General features: G+C 38.1%; 1 protein-coding gene across 2 annotated transcripts in view; it reads left to right on the forward strand.

Annotated features, from left to right (window-relative positions):
* The first annotated feature begins 319 nt into the window (after positions 1-319).
* ST3GAL2 (ST3 beta-galactoside alpha-2,3-sialyltransferase 2) overlaps positions 320-24,531 on the forward strand; it is a 46,331-nt gene continuing 22,119 nt past the window's right edge. Inside the window, exon 1 of one of the 2 annotated variants that reach the window (XM_075838253.1) lies at positions 320-412. The gene's annotated coding sequence lies outside the window, so the exon portion shown is untranslated. Of the gene's footprint in view, positions 413-444; positions 900-24,531 lie in introns of those variants that run through there. The other variant, XM_075838252.1, reaches the window with a different exon arrangement.

Below are 24,531 nucleotides of genomic sequence, written 5' to 3' on the forward strand. Positions count from 1 at the left end.
TGATTGGTTATCTCTCAGTATATTGATCAGTGATTGGTTATCTCTCAGTATATTGATCAGTGATTGGTTATTCTCTCAGTATATTGATCAGTGATTGGTTATTCTCAGTATATTGATCAGTGATTGGTTATTCTCTCAGTATATTGATCAGTGATTGATTGGTTATTATCTCCGTATATTGATCAGTGATTGGTTATCTCTCAGTATATTGATCAGTGATTGGTTATCTCTCAGTATATTGATCAGTGATTGGTTATCTCTCAGTATATTGATCAGTGATTGGTTCTCCTGTCAGTATAGTCATCACTGATCAGATCTTCTGCCTCTACACCAGTGCAGATGTCCGGGGATCTGTGGTTTCTGTGTATTGATTTCCTGTCCGATGTGATGAGTATTTGTAGAGAATTCTATGGTGAGTCTAGGGCTCGGCTACGGCTTTGGTGTCCGCCTCCCAGTCCTGGGAAGAATGGACGAGCTGTGCGCCAAACCCTGCACTAGGTTCCGTTATTCAGTACAGGCAGAATTCCCTCAGTTTAGGCCGTCCCTGGGACTTGTAGTTTGGTCCCCACTAGATAACGTGTGTTATAAGAAAGCTGTCCTCTATAATGGACTACAAGATCCAGAATGCAACGAGAAGCAGAACGCCACCCCCTGCTCTAGGCAGCTTGCTTATTGTAGTTTTATATGAGCTTTGCTCTCATTGATAAGATGTCGTTATGAAGGGGGACAGGACTACATCTCCCAGGAGTCACCGCGGCTCGCTGCTCTGAGTCTGTAATGTGCGGCTGGACGGAGGGGGCTTGTGTGGTCCAGGGATGAGCCGGAGATAAGAGGAGGAGAGACGGGGACAAAGGCCTGAGCGGCGGCGGCGGCAACGAGAAGGATCCGACTGCTCTGTGGTATGTGCCGCTATGTATCCCCCGCATATGTACCCCCCTGGATATGCACCCTGAATATACATACACCCCAATATATATATACTCCCTGACTACATACACCCCAATATATATATATACTCCCTGACTACATACACCCCAATATATATATATACTCTCTGACTACATACACCCCAATATATATATATACTCTCTGACTACATACACCCCAATATATATATATATACTCCCTGACTACATACACCCCAATATATATATATACTCCCTGACTACATACACCCCAATATATATATATACTCCCTGACTACATACACCCCAATATATATATACTCCCTGACTACATACACCCCAATATATATATACTCCCTGACTACATACACCCCAATATATATATATACTCCCTGACTACATACACCCCAAATATATATATATACTCTCTGACTACATACACCCCAATATATATATATACTCTCTGACTACATACACCCCAATATATATATATACTCCCTGACTACATACACCCCAATATATATATATACTCTCTGACTACATACACCCCAATATATATATATACTCCCTGACTACATACACCCCAATATATATATATACTCCCTGACTACATACACCCCAATATATATATATACTCTCTGACTACATACACCCCAATATATATATATACTCCCTGACTACATACACCCCAATATATATATATACTCCCTGACTACATACACCCCAATATATATATATACTCCCTGACTACATACACCCCAATATATATATATACTCCCTGACTACATACACCCCAATATATATATATACTCCCTGACTACATACACCCCAATATATAATATATACTCCCTGACTACATACACCACATATATATATATATACTCCCTGACTACATACACCCCAATATATATATATATACTCCTGACTACATACACCCCAATATATATATATATATATATACTCCCTGACTACATACACCCCAATATATATATATACTCCCTGACTACATACACCCCAATATATATATACTCCCTGACTACTTACACCCCAATATATATATATATATACTCCCTGACTACATACACCCCAATATATATATATATACTCCCTGACTACATACACCCCAATATATATATATATATACTCCCTGACTACATACACCCCAATATATATATATATACTCCTGACTACATAACCCCAATATATATATATACTCCCTGACTACATACACCCCAATATATATATATATATATACTCCCTGACTACATACACCCCAATATATATATATACTCCCTGACTACATATACCCCAATATATATATATATACTCCCTGACTACTTACACCCCAATATATATATATACTCCCTGACTACATACACCCCAATATATATATATATACTCCCTGACTACATACACCCCAATATATATATATACTCCCTGACTACATACACCCCAATATATATATATACTCCCTGACTACATAAACCCCAAATATATATATACTCCCTGACTACATACACCCCAATATATATATATACTCCCTGACTACATACACCCCAATATATATATATATATATATAACTCCCTGACTACATACACCCCAATATATATATATTACTCCCTGACTACATACACCCCAATATATATATATACTCCCTGACTACATACACCCCAATATATATATATATATACTCCCTGACTACATACACCCAATATATATATATACTCCCTGACTACATACACCCCAATATATATATATACTCCCTGACTACATACACCCCAATATATATATATACTCCCTGACTACATAAACCCCAATATATATATATATATACTCCCTGACTACTTACACCCCAATATATATATATATACTCCCTGACTACATACACCCCAATATATATATATATATATATATATACTCCCTGACTACATACACCCCAATATATATATATACTCCTGACTACATACACCCCAATATATATATATATACTCCCTGACTACATACACCCCAATATATATATATACTCCCTGACTACCTTACACCCCAATATATATATATATATACTCCCTGACTACATACACCCCAATATATATATATACTCCCTGACTACATACACCCCAATATATATATATACTCCCTGACTACATACACCCCAATATATATATATACTCCCTGACTACATAAACCCCAATATATATATATATATACTCCCTGACTACTTACACCCCAATATATATATATATATACTCCCTGACTACATACACCCCAATATATATATATATATATATATATACTCCCTGACTACATACACCCCAATATATATATATACTCCCTGACTACATACACCACAATATATATATATATACTCCCTGACTACATACACCCCAATATATATATATATATATACTCCCTGACTACATACACCCCAATATATATATACTCCCTGACTACTTACACCCCAATATATATATATATACTCCCTGACTACATACACCCCAATATATATATATACTCCCTGACTACATACACCCCAATATATATATACTCCCTGACTACTTACACCCCAATATATATATATATACTCCCTGACTACATACACCCCAATATATATATATATACTCCCTGACTACATACACCCCAATATATATATATATATACTCCCTGACTACATACACCCCAATATATATATATATACTCCCTGACTACATACACCCCAATATATATATATACTCCCTGACTACATACACCCAATATATATATATATATACTCCCTGACTACATACACCCCAATATATATATATACTCCCTGACTACATATACCCCAATATATATATATATACTCCCTGACTACTTACACCCCAATATATATATATACTCCCTGACTACATACACCCCAATATATATATATATACTCCCTGACTACATACACCCCAATATATATATATACTCCCTGACTACATACACCCCAATATATATATATATACTCCCTGACTACATACACCCCAATATATATATATACTCCCTGACTACATACACCCCAATATATATATATATATATATATATACTCCCTGACTACATACACCCCAATATATATATATATACTCCCTGACTACATACACCCCAATATATATATATACTCCCTGACTACATACACCCCAATATATATATATATATACTCCCTGACTACATACACCCCAATATATATATATACTCCCTGACTACATACACCCCAATATATATATATACTCCCTGACTACATACACCCCAATATATATATATACTCCTGACTACATAAACCCCAATATATATATATATATACTCCCTGACTACTTACACCCCAATATATATATATATATACTCCCTGACTACATACACCCCAATATATATATATATATATATATATATATATACTCCCTGACTACATACACCCCAATATATATATATACTCCCTGACTACATACACCCCAATATATATATATATACTCCCTGACTACATACACCCCAATATATATATATATATATATATATATATATACTCCCTGACTACATACACCCCAATATATATATATATACTCCCTGACTACTTACACCCCAATATATATATATATATATACTCCCTGACTACATACACCCCAATATATATATATATACTCCCTGACTACATACACCCCAATATATATATACTCCCTGACTACATACACCCCAATATATATACTCCCTGACTACATACACCCCAATATATATATATACTCCCTGACTACATACACCCCAATATATATATATACTCCCTGACTACATACACCCCAATATATATATATACTCCCTGACTACTTACACCCCATTATATATATATACTCCCTGACTACATACACCCCAATATATATATATACTCCCTGACTACATACACCCCAATATATATATATATATATACTCCCTGACTACATACACCCCAATATATATATATATACTCCCTGACTACATACACCCCAATATATATACTCCCTGACTACATACACCCCAATATATATATATATATATATATATATACTCCCTGACTACTTACACCCCAATATATATATATATATATATATATATATATATATACTCCCTGACTACTTACACCCCAATATATATATATACTCCCTGACTACATACACCCCAATATATATATATATATACTCCCTGACTACATACACCCCAATATATATATATATATATATATATATACTCCCTGACTACTTACACCCCAATATATATATATATATATATACTCCCTGACTACATACACCCCCAATATATATATATATACTCCCTGACTACATACACCCCAATATATATACTCCCTGACTACATACACCCCAATATATATATATATACTCCCTGACTACATACACCCCAATATATATACTCCCTGACTACTTACACCCCAATATATATATATATATATATATATATATATACTCCCTGACTACTTACACCCCAATATATATATATACTCCCTGACTACATACACCCCAATATATATATATATATACTCCCTGACTACATACACCCCAATATATATATATATATATATATATATACTCCCTGACTACTTACACCCCCAATATATATATATATATATATATATACTCCCTGACTACTTACACCCCAATATATATATATATATATATATATATATATATATACTCCCTGACTACTTACACCCCAATATATATATATATACTCCCTGACTACTTACACCCCAATATATATATATATACTCCCTGACTACTTACACCCCAATATATATATATATACTCCTTGACTACATACACCCCATATATATATATATATATATATATATACTCCCTGACTACTTAGACCCCAATATATATATATATATATATATATATATCTCCCTGACTACTTACTCCCCAATATATATATATATATATATATACTCCCTGACTACTTACACCCCAATATATATATATACTCCCTGACTACATACACCCCAATATATATATATATATATATATATATATATACTCCCTGACTACTTACACCCCAATATATATATATATATATATATATATATATACTCCCTGACTACTTACACCCCAATATATATATATATATATATACTCCCTGACTACTTACACCCCAATATATATATATACTCCCTGACTACTTACACCCCAATATATATATATATACTCCCTGACTACTTACACCCCAATATATATATATATATATACTCCCTGACTACTTACACCCCAATATATATATATATATATATATATATATATATATATATATATATATACTCCCTGACTACTACACCCCAATATATATATATACTCCCTGACTACATACACCCAAATATATATATATATACTCCCTGACTACATACACCCCAATATATATATATATATATATATATATACTCCCTGACTACTTACACCCCAATATATATATATATATATATATATATACTCCCTGACTACTTACACCCCAATATATATATATATATATATACTCCCTGACTACTTACACCCCAATATATATATATATACTCCCTGACTACTTACACCCCAATATATATATATATACTCCCTGACTACATACACCCCAATATATATATATATACTCCCTGACTACATACACCCCAATATATATATATACTCCCTGACTACATACACCCCAATATATATATATATACTCCCTGACTACTTACACCCCAATATATATACTCCCTGACTACTTACACCCCAATATATATATATATATACTCCCTGACTACATACACCCCAATATATATATATATACTCCCTGACTACATACACCCCAATATATATATATATATATATATATACTCCCTGACTACATACACCCCAATATATATTTATACTCCCTGACTACATACACCCCAATATATATATATATACTCCCTTACTACTTACACCCCAATATATATACTCCCTGACTACATACACCCCAATATATATATATATATACTCCCTGACTACATACACCCCAATATATATATAATACTCCTGACTACATACACCCCAATATATATATATATATATATACTCCCTGACTACATACACCCCAATATATATATATATATACTCCCTGACTACATAAACCCCAATATATATATATATACTCCCTGACTACATACACCCCAATATATATATATATATATATACTCCCTGACTACATACACCCCAATATATATATATATATACTCCCTGACTACATACACCCCAATATATATATATACTCCCTGACTACATACACCCCAATATATATATATATACTCCCTGACTACATACACCCCAATATATATATATATACTCCCTGACTACATACACCCCAATATATATATATACTCCCTGACTACATACACCCCAATATATATATATACTCCCTGACTACATAAACCCCAATATATATATATACTCCCTGACTACATACACCCCAATATATATATATATACTCCCTGACTACATACACCCCAATATATATATATATATACTCCCTGACTACATACACCCCAATATATATATATATACTCCCTGACTACATACACCCCAATATATATATATATACTCCCTGACTACTTACACCCCAATATATATATATACTCCCTGACTACATACACCCCAATATATATATATACACTCCCTGACTACATACACCCCAATATATATATATACTCCCTGACTACATACACCCCAATATATATATATATACTCCCTGACTACATACACCCCAATATATATATATATATATATATATATATACTCCCTGACTACTTACACCCCAATATATATATATACTCCCTGACTACTTACACCCCAATATATATATATATACTCCCTGACTACTTACACCCCAATATATATATATATACTCCCTGACTACATAAACCCCAATATATATATATACTCCCTGACTACATACACCCCAATATATATATATATACTCCCTGACTACATACACCCCAATATATATATATATACTCCCTGACTACATACACCCCAATATATATATATACTCCCTGACTACATACACCCCAATATATATATATATATATACTCCCTGACTACTTACACCCCAATATATATATATATATACTCCCTGACTACATACACCCAATATATATATATATATATATACTCCCTGACTACATACACCCCAATATATATATATATATACTCCCTGACTACATAAACCCCAATATATATATATATATATATACTCCCTGACTACATACACCCCAATATATATATATACTCCCTGACTACATACACCCCAATATATATATATATATATACTCCCTGAATACAATAAACCCCAATATATATATATATATATACTCCCTGACTACATACACCCCAATATATATATATACTCCCTGACTACATACACCCCAATATATATATATACTCCCTGACTACATACACCCCAATATATATATATACTCCCTGACTACATACACCCCAATATATATATATACTCCCTGACTACTTACACCCCAATATTATATATATATACTCCCTGACTACTTACACCCCAATATATATATATATATACTCCCTGACTACATAAACCCCAATATATATATATACTCCCTGACTACATACACCCCAATATATATATATACTCCCTGACTACATACACCCCAATATATATATATATATATACTCCCTGACTACATACACCCCAATATATATATATACTCCCTGACTACATATACCCCAATATATATATATACTCCCTGACTACATACACCCCAATATATATATATATACTCCCTGACTACATACACCCCAATATATATATATATATATATATACTCCGACTACTTACACCCCAATATATATATATATACTCCCTGACTACATACACCCCAATATATATATACTCCCTGACTACATACACCCCAATATATATATATACTCCCTGACTACATACACCCCAATATATATATATACTCCCTGACTACATACACCCCAATATATATATATACTCCCTGACTACATACACCCCAATATATATATATACTCCCATGACTACATACACCCACAATTATATATATATATATATATACTCCCTGACTACTTACACCCCAATATATATATATATACTCCCTGACTACATACACCCCAATATATATATATATACTCCCTGACTACATACACCCCAATATATATATATATATATATACTCCCTGACTACATACACCCCAATATATATATATATACTCCCTGACTACATACACCCCAATATATATATATACTCCCTGACTACATACACCCCAATATATTATATATACTCCCTGACTACATACACCCCAATATATATATATACTCCCTGACTACATACACCCCAATATATATATATATATATATATATATATATACTCCCTGACTACATACACCCCAAATATATATTATATACTCCCTGACTACATACCCCAATATATATATATACTCCCTGACTACTTACACCCCAATATATATATATATATATATATATATATATATATATACTCCCTGACTACTTACACCCCAATATATATATATACTCCCTGACTACATACACCCCATATATATATATATATATATATATACTCCCTGACTACATACACCCCAATATATATATATATACTCCCTGACTACATACACCCCAATATATATATATACTCCCTGACTACATACACCCCAATATATATATATATATATATATATATACTCCCTGACTACATGCACCCCAATATATATATATACTCCCTGACTACTTACACCCAATATATATATATACTCCCTGACTACATACACCCCAATAGGTATATATACTCCCTGACTACATACACCCCAATAGGTATATATACTCCCTGACTACATACACCCCAATAGGTATATATACTCCCTGACTACATACACCCCAATATATATATATACTCCCTGACTACATAAACCCCAATATATATATATATACTCCCTGACTACATAAACCCCAATATATATATATACTCCCTGACTACTTACACCCCAATATATATATATATACTCCCTGACTACATACACCCCAATATATATATATACTCCCTGACTACATACACCCCAATATATATATATATACTCCCTGACTACTTACACCCCAATATATATATATATACTCCCTGACTACTTACACCCCAATATATATATATACTCCCTGACTACTTACACCCCAATATATATATATATACTCCCTGACTACATACACCCCAATATATATATATACTCCCTGACTACATACACCCCAATATATATATATACTCCCTGACTACATACACCCCAATATATATATATACTCCCTGACTACATACACCCCAATATATATATATACTCCCTGACTACTTACACCCCAATATATATATATACTCCCTGACTACATACACCCCAATATATATACTCCCTGACTACATACACCCCAATATATATATATACTCCCTGACTACATACACCCCAATATATATATATATACTACTCCCTGACTACATACACCCCAATATATATATATACTCCCTGACTACATACACCCCAATATATATATATATACTCCCTGACTACTTACACCCCAATAGGTATATATACTCCCTGACTACATACACACCAATATATATACTCCCTGACTACATACACCCCATATATATATATACTCCCTGACTACATACACCCCAATATATATATATATATACTCCCTGACTACATACACCCCAATATATATATATACTCCCTGACTACATACACCCCAATATATATATATATACTCCCTGACTACATACACCCCAATAGGTATATATACTCCCTGACTACATACACCCCAATAGGTATATATACTCCCTGACTACATACACCCCAATATATATATATACTCCCTGACTACATAAACCCCAATATATATATATATACTCCCTGACTACTTACACCCCAATATATATACTCCCTGACTACATACACCCCAATATATATATATATATACTCCCTGACTACATACACCCCAATATATATATATACTCCCTGACTACATACACCCCAATAGGTATATATACTCCCTGACTACATACACCCCAATATATATATATACTCCCTGACTACATAAACCCCAATATATATATATACTCCCTGACTACATAAACCCCAATATATATATACTCCCTGACTACTTACACCCCAATATATATATATATACTCCCTGACTACATACACCCCAATATATATATATACTCCCTGACTACATACACCCCAATATATATATATACTCCCTGACTACTTACACCCCAATATATATATATACTCCCTGACTACTTACACCCCAATATATATATATACTCCCTGACTACATACACCCCAATATATATATATACTCCTGACTACATACACCCCAATATATATATATACTCCCTGACTACATACACCCCAATATATATATATACTCCCTGACTACATACACCCCAATATATATATATACTCCCTGACTACTTACACCCCAATATATATATATACTCCCTGACTACATACACCCCAATATATATACTCCCTGACTACATACACCCCAATATATATATATACTCCCTGACTACATACACCCCAATATATATATATATATACTCCCTGACTACATACACCCCAATATATATATATACTCCCTGACTACATACACCCCAATATATATATATATACTCCCTGACTACTTACACCCCATATATATATATACTCCCTGACTACATACACCCCAATATATATATATACTCCCTGACTACATACACCCCATATATATATATACTCTCTGACTACATACACCCCAATATATATATATATATACTCCCTGACTACATACACCCCAATATATATATACTCCCTGACTACATACACCCCAATATATATATACTCCCTGACTACTTACACCCCAATAGGTATATATACTCCCTGACTACATACACCCCAATATATATATATACTCTCTGACTACATACACCCCAATATATATATATACTCCCTGACTACATACACCCCAATATATATATATATATATATATACTCCCTGACTACTTACACCCCAATAGGTATATATACTCCCTGACTACATACACCCCAATATATATATATACTCTCTGACTACATACACCCCAATATATATATATACTCTCTGACTACATACACCCCAATATATATATATATATATATACTCCCTGACTACATACACCCCAATATATATATATATATATATACTCCCTGACTACATACACCCCAATATATATATATACTCCCTGACTACATACACCCCAATATATATATACTCCCTGACTACATACACCCCAATATATATATACTCCTGACTACTTACACCCCAATATATATATATACTCCCTGACTACTTACACCCCAATAGGTATATATACTCCCTGACTACATACACCCCAATATATATATATACTCTCTGACTACATACACCCCAATATATATATATATATACTCCCTGACTACATACACCCCAATATATATATATATATACTCCCTGACTACATACACCCCAATATATATATATACTCCCTGACTACATACACCCCAATATATATATATACTCCCTGACTACTTACCCCAATATATATATATACACTCCCTGACTACATACACCCCAATATATATATATACTCCCTGACTACATACACCCCAATATATATATATATATACTCCCTGACTACATACACCCCAATATATATATATATATACTCCCTGACTACATACACCCAATATATATATATATATATATATATATACTCCCTGACTACATACACCCCAATATATATATATATACTCCCTGACTACATACACCCCAATATATATATATACTCCCTGACTACATACACCCCAATATATATATATACTCCCTGACTACTTACACCCCAATATATATATATATATATATACTCCCTGACTACATACACCCCAATATATATATATACTCCCTGACTACATACACCCCAATATATATATATACTCCCTGACTACATACACCCCAATATATATATATATATACTCCCTGACTACATACACCCCAATATATATATATACTCCCTGACTACATACACCCCAATATATATATATACTCCCTGACTACATACACCCCAATATATATATACTCCCTGACTACATACACCCCAATAGGTATATATACTCCCTGACTACATACACCCCAATAGGTATATATACTCCCTGACTACATACACCCCAATATATATATATATACTCCCTGACTACATACACCCCAATATATATATATATATACTCCCTGACTACATACACCCCAATATATATATATACTCCCTGACTACATACACCCCAATATATATATATATACTCCCTGACTACATACACCCCAATATATATATATACTCCCTGACTACATACACCCCAATATATATATATACTCCCTGACTACATACACCCCAATATATATATACTCCCTGACTACATACACCCCAATAGGTATATATACTCCCTGACTACATACACCCCAATAGGTATATATACTCCCTGACTACATACACCCCAATAGGTATATATACTCCCTGACTACATACACCCCAATATATATATATACTCCCTGACTACATACACCCCAATATATATATATACTCCCTGACTACATACACCCCAATATATATATATATATATATATACTCCCTGACTACATACACCCCAATATATATATATATATATATATACTCCCTGACTACATACACCCCAATATATATATATATATATATATACTCCCTGACTACATACACCCAAATATATATATATACTCCCTGACTACATACACCCCAATATATATATATACTCCCTGACTACATACACCCCAATATATATATATATACTCCCTGACTACATACACCCCAATATATATATATACTCCCTGACTACATACACCCCAATATTATATATATATATATATATATACTCCCTGACTACATACACCCCAATATATATATACTCCCTGACTACATACACCCCAATAGGTATATATACTCCCTGACTACATACACCCCAATAGGTATATATACTCCCTGACTACATACACCCCAATAGGTATATATACTCCCTGACTACATACACCCCAATAGGTATATATACTCCCTGACTACATACACCCCAATATATATATATACTCCCTGACTACATACACCCCAATATATATATATATACTCCCTGACTACATACACCCCAATATATATATATACTCCCTAACTACATACACCCCAATATATATATATACTCCCTGACTACATACACCCCAATATATATATATACTCCCTGACTACATACACCCCAATATATATATATACTCCCTAACTACATACACCCCAATATATATATACTCCCTGACTACATACACCCCAATATATATATATACTCCCTGACTACTTACACCCCAATATATATATATATACTCCCTGACTACTTACACCCCAATATATATATATATACTCCCTGACTACATACACCCCAATATATATACTCCCTGACTACATACACCCCAATATATATATATACTCCCTGACTACTTACACCCCAATATATATATATATATACTCCCTGACTACTTACACCCCAATATATATATATATACTCCCTGACTACTTACACCCCAATATATATACTCCCTGACTACATACACCCCAATATATATATATACTCCCTGACTACATACACCCCAATATATATATATATATACTCCCTGACTACATACACCCCAATATATATATATACTCCCTGACTACTTACACCCCAATATATATATATATACTCCCTGACTACTTACACCCCAATATATATATATATATACTCCCTGACTACTTACACCCCAATATATATACTCCCTGACTACATACACCCCAATATATATATATACTCCCTGACTACATACACCCCAATATATATATATATATACTCCCTGACTACTTACACCCCAATATATATATATACTCCCTGACTACATACACCCCAATATATATATATATACTCCCTGACTACATACACCCCAATATATATATATATACTCCCTGACTACTTACACCCCAATATATATATATATACTCCCTGACTACATACACCCCAATATATATATACTCCCTGACTACATACACCCCAATATATATATATACTCCCTGACTACTTACACCCCAATATATATATATACTCCCTGACTACATACACCCCAATATATATACTCCCTGACTACATACACCCCAATATATATATATACTCCCTGACTACATACACCCCAATATATATATATATATACTCCCTGACTACATACACCCCAATATATATATATACTCCCTGACTACTTACACCCCAATATATATATATATACTCCCTGACTACTTACACCCCAATATATATATATATACTCCCTGACTACTTACACCCCAATATATATATATATACTCCCTGACTACTTACACCCCAATATATATACTCCCTGACTACATACACCCCAATATATATATATACTCCCTGACTACATACACCCCAATATATATATATATACTCCCTGACTACATACACCCCAATATATATATATACTCCCTGACTACATACACCCCAATATATATATATACTCCCTGACTACATACACCCCAATATATATATATACTCCCTGACTACATACACCCCAATATATATATATATATACTCCCTGACTACATACACCCCAATATATATATATACTCCCTGACTACTTACACCCCAATATATATACTCCCTGACTACATACACCCCAATATATATATATACTCCCTGACTACATACACCCCAATATATATATATATACTCCCTGACTACATACACCCCAATATATATATATATACTCCCTGACTACATACACCCCAATATATATATATATACTCCCTGACTACATACACCCCAATATATATATATATATATACTCCCTGACTACATACACCCCAATATATATATATATATACTCCCTGACTACTTACACCCCAATATATATATATATACTCCCTGACTACATACACCCCAATATATATATATACTCCCTGACTACATACACCCCAATATATATATATATATCCTCCCTGACTACATACACCCCAATATATATATATATATATACTCCCTGACTACATACACCCCAATATATATATATATATACTCCCTGACTACATACACCCCAATATATATATATATACTCCCTGACTACATACACCCCAATATATATATATATATATACTCCCTGACTACATACACCCCAATATATATATATACTCCCTGACTACATACACCCCAATATATATATATATATACTCCCTGACTACATACACCCCAATATATATATATATATATATATATATATATATATATACTCCCTGACTACGACATCTTGTTCTGGACGTCTTTGCTGCTATAACCTGGGCTATGTCTATTCTGACCCAATATGCCTCTATACATCTATTAAAAACCTGGTCGTTTTATATGGACACCTCTTCTGATATAACATGGGTTATTACACCTCTATACTGACCCCCTGGGGGCTCCTCTGCTGATACCTGATATAACATGGGTTATTACACCTCTATACTGACCCCCTGGGGGCTCCTCTGCTGGTACCTGATATAACATGGGTTATTACACCTCTATACTGACCCCCTGGGGGCTCCTCTGCTGATATCTGATATAACATGGGTTATTACACCTCTATACTGACCCCCTGGGGGCGCCTCTGCTGATATCTGATATAACATGGGTTATTAGACCTCTATACTGACCTCCTGGGGGCGCCTCTGCTGATATCTGATATAACATGGGTTATTACACCTCTATACTGACCTCCTGGGGGCGCCTCTGCTGATATCTGATATAACATGGGTTATTACACCTCTATACTGACCTCCTGGGGGCTCCTCTGCTGATATCTGATATAACATGGGTTATTACACCTCTACACTGACCTCCTGGGGGCGCCTCTGCTGATATCTGATATAACAGGGGTTATTACACCTCTATACTGACCCCCTGGGGGCTCCTCTGCTGATATCTGATATAACATGGGTTATTAGACCTCTACACTGACCTCCTGGGGGCTCCTCTGCTGATATCTGATATAACATGGGTTATTACACCTCTATACTGACCCCCTGGGGGCTCCTCTGCTGATATCTGATATAACATGGGTTATTACACCTCTATGCTGACCCCCTGGGGGCTCCCCTGCTGATATCTGATATAACATGGGTTATTACACCTCTATGCTGACCTCCTGGGGGCGCCTCTGCTGATATCGGATATAACATGGGTTATTACACCTCTACACTGACCTCCTGGGGGCACCTCTGCTGATATCTGATATAACATGGGTTATTACACCTCTATACTGACCCCCTGGGGGCGCCTCTGCTGATATCTGATATAACATGGGTTATTACACCTCTATACTGACCCCCTGGGGGCTCCTCTGCTGATATCTGATATAACATGGGTTATTACACCTCTATACTGACCCCCTGGGGGCTCCTCTGCTGGTATCTGATATAACATGGGTTATTACACCTCTATACTGACCCCCTGGGGGTGCCTCTGCTGGTATCTGATATAACATGGGTTATTACACCTCTATACTGACCCCCTGGGGGCTCCTCTGCTGATATCTGATATAACATGGGTTATTACACCTCTATACTGACCCCCTGGGGGCTCCTCTGCTGATATCGGATATAACATGGGTTATTACACCTCTATACTGACCCCCTGGGGGTGCCTCTGCTGGTATCTGATATAACATGGGTTATTACACCTCTATACTGACCCCCTGGGGGTGCCTCTGCTGATATCTGATATAACATGGGTTATTACACCTCTATACTGACCCCCTGGGGGTGCCTCTGCTGATATCTGATATAACATGGGTTATTACACCTCTATACTGACCCCCTGGGGGCTCCTCTGCTGATATCGGATATAACATGGGTTATTACACCTCTATACTGACCCCCTGGGGGGGCCTCTGCTGATATCTGATATAACATGGGTTATTACACCTCTACACTGACCCCCTGGGGGCTCCTCTGCTGATATCGGATATAACATGGGTTATTACACCTCTATACTGACCCCCTGGGGGCTCCTCTGCTGATATCTGATATAACATGGGTTATTACACCTCTATACTGACCCCCTGGGGGCGCCTCTGCTGATATCTGATATAACATGGGTTATTAGACCTCTACACTGACCCCCTGGGGGCGCCTCTGCTGATATCTGATATAACATGGGTTATTACACCTCTACACTGACCCCCTGGGGGCTCCTCTGCTGATACCTGATATAACATGGGTTATTACACCTCTATACTGACCCCCTGGGGGCTCCTCTGCTGATATCTGATATAACATGGGTTATTAGACCTCTACACTGACCCCCTGGGGGCTCCTCTGCTGATCTCTGATATAACATGGGTTATTACACCTCTACACTGACCTCCTGGGGGCGCCTCTGCTGATATCTGATATAACATGGGTTATTACACCTCTATACTGACCCCCTGGGGGCTCCTCTGCTGATATCTGATATAACATGGGTTATTAGACCTCTACACTGACCCCCTGGGGGCTCCTCTGCTGATATCTGATATAACATGGGTTATTACACCTCTATACTGACCCCCTGGGGGCTCCTCTGCTGATATCTGATATAACATGGGTTATTACACCTCTACACTGACCTCCTGGGGGCGCCTCTGCTGATATCTGATATAACATGGGTTATTACACCTCTATACTGACCCCCTGGGGGCTCCTCTGCTGATATCTGATATAACATGGGTTGTTACACCTCTATACTGACCCCCTGGGGGCACCTCTGCTGATATCTGATATAACATGGGTTATTACACCTCTACACTGACCTCCTGGGGGCTCCTCTGCTGATATAACATGGGTTATTACACCTCTATACTGACCCCCTGGGGGTGCCTCTGCTGGTACCTGATATAACATGGGTTATTACACCTCTATACTGACCCCGTGGGGGTGCCTCTGCTGATATCTGATATAACATGGGTTATTACACCTCTATACTGACCCCCTGGGGGTGCCTCTGCTGATATCTGATATAACATGGGTTATTACACCTCTACACTGACCTCCTGGGGGCGCCTCTGCTGATATCTGATATAACATGGGTTATTACACCTCTATACTGACCCCCTGGGGGCTCCTCTGCTGATATCTGATATAACATGGGTTATTACACCTCTACACTGACCTCCTGGGGGCGCCTCTGCTGATATCTGATATAACATGGGTTATTACACCTCTATACTGACCCCCTGGGGGCTCCTCTGCTGATATCTGATATAACATGGGTTATTAGACCTCTACACTGACCCCCTGGGGGCTCCTCTGCTGATATCTGATATAACATGGGTTATTACACCTCTATACTGACCCCCTGGGGGCTCCTCTGCTGATATCTGATATAACATGGGTTATTACACCTCTATACTGACCCCCTGGGGGCGCCTCTGCTGGTATCTGATATAACATGGGTTATTACACCTCTATACTGACCCCCTGGGGGCTCCTCTGCTGATATCTGATATAACATGGGTTATTACACCTCTATACTGACCCCCTGGGGGAGCCTCTGCTGGTATCTGATATAACATGGGTTATTACACCTCTATACTGACCCCCTGGGGGCTCCTCTGCTGGTATCTGATATAACATGGGTTATTACACCTCTATGCTGACCCCCTGGGGGCTCCTCTGCTGATATCTGATATAACATGGGTTATTACACCTCTATGCTGACCCCCTGGGGGCTCCCCTGCTGATATCTGATATAACATGGGTTATTACACCTCTATACTGACCCCCTGGGGGCTCCTCTGCTGGTATCTGATATAACATGGGTTATTACACCTCTATACTGACCCCCTGGGGGCTCCTCTGCTGATATCTGATATAACATGGGTTATTACACCTCTACACTGACCCCCTGGGGGCTCCCCTGCTGATATCTGATATAACATGGGTTATTAGACCTCTACACTGACCCCCTGGGGGCTCCCCTGCTGATATCTGATATAACATGGGTTATTACACCTCTATGCTGACCTCCTGGGGGCGCCTCTGCTGATATCGGATATAACATGGGTTATTACACCTCTACACTGACCTCCTGGGGGCACCTCTGCTGATATCTGATATAACATGGGTTATTACACCTCTATACTGACCCCCTGGGGGCTGCTCTGCTGATATCTGATATAACATGGGTTATTACACCTCTATACTGACCCCCTGGGGGCGCCTCTGCTGATATCTGATATAACATGGGTTATTACACCTCTACACTGACCCCCTGAGGGCTCCTCTGCTGATATCTGATATAACATGGGTTATTACACCTCTACACTGACCCCCTGGGGGCTCCTCTGCTGATATCGGATATAACATGGGTTATTACACCTCTATACTGACCTCCTGGGGGCTCCTCTGCTGATATCTGATATAACATGGGTTATTAGACCTCTACACTGACCCCCTGGGGGCTCCTCTGCTGATATCTGATATAACATGGGTTATTACACCTCTATACTGACCCCCTGGGGGCGCCTCTGCTGATATCTGATATAACATGGGTTATTACACCTCTATACTGACCCCCTGGGGGCGCCTCTGCTGATATCTGATATAACATGGGTTATTACACCTCTACACTGACCCCCTGGGGGCGCCTCTGCTGATATCTGATATAACATGGGTTATTACACCTCTACACTGACCCCCTGGTGGCTCCTCTGCTGATATCTGATATAACATGGGTTATTACACCTCTATACTGACCCCCTGGGGGCGCCTCTGCTGATATCTGATATAACATGGGTTATTACACCTCTACACTGACCCCCTGGGGGCTCCTCTGCTGATACCTGATATAACATGGGTTATTACACCTCTACACTGACCCGCTGGGGGCTCCTCTGCTGATATCTGATATAACATGGGTTATTACACCTCTATACTGACCCCCTGGGGGCTTCTCTGCTGATATCTGATATAACATGGGTTATTACACCTCTATACTGACCCCCTGGGGGCTCCTCTGCTGATATAACATGGGTTATTACACCTCTATACTGACCCCCTGGGGGCGCCTCTGCTGATATCTGATATAACATGGGTTATTACACCTCTACACTGACCCCCTGGGGGCTCCTCTGCTGATATAACATGGGTTATTACACCTCTATACTGACCCCCTGGGGGCGCCTCTGCTGATATCTGATATAACATGGGTTATTACACCTCTACACTGACCCGCTGGGGGCTCCTCTGCTGATATCTGATATGACATGGGTTATTACACCTCTATACTGACCCCCTGGGGGCTTCTCTGCTGATATCTGATATAGCATGGGTTATTACACCTCTACACTGACCCCCTGGGGGCTTCTCTGCTGATATCTGATATAGCATGGGTTATTACACCTCTACACTGACTCCCTGGGGGCTTCTTCTGATATCTGATATAACATGGGTTATTACACCTCTATACTTACCCCCTGGGGGCTCCTCTGCTGGTATCTGATATAACATGGGTTATTACACGTCTATACTGACCCCCTGGGGGCTCCTCTGCTGATATAACATGGGTTATTAGACCTCTACACTGACCCCCTGGGGGCGCCTCTGCTGATATCTGATATAACATGGGTTATTACACCTCTATGCTGACCTCCTGGGGGCTCCTCTGCTGATATCTGATATAACATGGGTTATTACACCTCTATACTGACCCCCTGGGGGCACCTCTGCTGATATCTGATATAACATGGGTTATTACACCTCTATACTGACCCCCTGGGGGCACCTCTGCTGATATCTGATATAACATGGGTTATTACACCTCTATACTGACCCCTGGGGGCTCCTCAGCTGATATCGGATATAACATGGGTTATTACACCTCTATACTGACCCGCTGGGGGCTCCTCTGCTGATATCTGATATAACATGGGTTATTACACCTCTATGCTGACCTCCTGGGGGCTCCTCTGCTGATATCTGATATAACATGGGTTATTACACCTCTATACTGACCTCCTGGGGGCTCCTCTGCTGATATCTGATATAACATGGGTTATTATACCTCTATACTGACCTCCTGGGGGCTCCTCTGCTGATATCTGATATAACATGGGTTATTATAACTCTATACTGACCTCCTGGGGGCTCCTCTGCTGATATCTGATATAACATGGGTTATTACACCTCTATACTGACCCCCTGGGGGCTCCTCTGCTGGTACCTGATATAACATGGGTTATTACACTTCTATACTCACCCCCTGTGGGCTCCTCTGCTGATATCGGATATAACATGGGTTATTACACCTCTATACTGACCCCCTGGGGGCTCCTCTGCTGGTATCTGATATAACATGGGTTATTACACCTCTATACTGACCCCCTGGGGGCTCCTCTGCTGATATCTGATATAACATGGGTTATTACACCTCTATACTGACCCCCTGGGGGCTCCTCTGCTGATATCTGATATAACATGGGTTACTACACCTCTATACTGACCACCTGGGGGCTTCTCTGCTGATATCTGATATAACATGGGTCATTACACCTCTATACTGACCCCCTGGGGGCGCCTCTGCTGATATCGGATATAACATGGGTTATTACACCTCTATACTGACCCCCTGGGGGCGCCTCTGCTGATATCTGATATAACATGGGTTATTACACCTCTATACTGACCCCCTGGGGGCTCCTCTGCTGGTATCTGATATAACATGGGTTATTACACCTCTATACTGACCCCCTGGGGGCTTCGCTGCTGATATCTGATATAACATGGGTTATTACACCTCTATACTGACCTCCTGGGGGCTCCTCTGCTGATATCTGATATAATATGGGTTATTACACCTCTATACTGACCCCCTGGGGGCGCCTCTGCTGATATCGGATATAACATGGGTTATTACACCTCTATACTGACCCCCTGGGGGCGCCTCTGCTGATATAACATGGGTTATTACACCTCTATACTGACCCCCTGGGGGCGCCTCTGCTGATATCTGATATAACATGGGTTATTACACCTCTATACTGACCCCCTGGGGGCGCCTCTGCTGATATCTTATATAACATGGGTTATTACACCTCTATACTGACCTCCTGGGGGCTCCTCTGCTGATATCTGATATAACATGGGTTATTACACCTCTATACTGACCCCCTGGGGGCGCCTCTGCTGATATCGGATATAACATGGGTTATTACACCTCTATACTGACCCCCTGGGGGCGCCTCTGCTGATATCGGATATAACATGGGTTATTACACCTCTATACTGACCCCCTGGGGGCACCTCTGCTGATATCTGATATAACATGGGTTATTACACCTCTATACTGACCCCCTGGGGGCGCCTCTGCTTATATAACTTGGGTTATTACACCTCTATACTGACCCCCTGGGTGCGCCTCTGCTGATATCTGATATAACATGGGTTATTACACCTCTATACTGACCCCCTGGGGGCGCCTCTGCTGATATCTGATATAACATGGGTTATTACACCTCTATACTGACCCCCTGGGGGCTCCTCTGCTGATATCTGATATAACATGGGTTATTAGACCTCTACACTGACCCCCTGGGGGCTCCTCTGCTGATATCTGATATAACATGGGTTATTACACCTCTATACTGACCCCCTGGGGGCTCCTCTGCTGGTATCTGATATAACATGGGTTATTACACCTCTATACTGACCCCCTGGGGGCTCCCCTGCTGATACCTGATATAACATGGGTTATTACACCTCTATACTGACCACCTGGGGGCTCCTCTGCTGATATCTGATATAACATGGGTTATTACACCTCTATACTGACCCCCTGGGGGCTCCTCTGTTGGTATCTGATATAACATGGGTTATTCAGTATAGAGGTGTAATAACCCATGTTATATCAGATATCAGCAGAGGCGCACCCAGGGGGTCAGTATAGAGGTGTAATAACCCATGTTATATCAGCAGAGGCGCCCCCAGGGGGTCAGTATAGAGGTGTAATAACCCATGTTATATCAGATATCAGCAGAGGTGCCCCCAGGGGGTCAGTATAGAGGTGTAATAACCCATGTTATATCCGATATCAGCAGAGGCGCCCCCAGGGGGTCAGTATAGAGGTGTAATAACCCATGTTATATCCGATATCAGCAGAGGCGCCCCCAGGGGGTCAGTATAGAGGTGTAATAACCCATGTTATATCAGATATCAGCAGAGGAGCCCCCAGGAGGTCAGTATAGAGGTGTAATAACCCATGTTATATCAGATATCAGCAGAGGCGCCCCCAGGGGGTCAGTATAGAGGTGTAATAACCCATGTTATATCAGATATCAGCAGAGGCGCCCCCAGGGGGTCAGTATAGAGGTGTAATAACCCATGTTATATCCGATATCAGCAGAGGCGCCCCCAGGGGGTCAGTATAGAGGTGTAATAACCCATATTATATCAGATATCAGCAGAG

Source organism: Rhinoderma darwinii, chromosome 9, assembly GCF_050947455.1.
Source record: "Rhinoderma darwinii isolate aRhiDar2 chromosome 9, aRhiDar2.hap1, whole genome shotgun sequence".
In the NCBI taxonomy this organism is placed as follows: domain Eukaryota; kingdom Metazoa; phylum Chordata; class Amphibia; order Anura; family Rhinodermatidae; genus Rhinoderma; species Rhinoderma darwinii.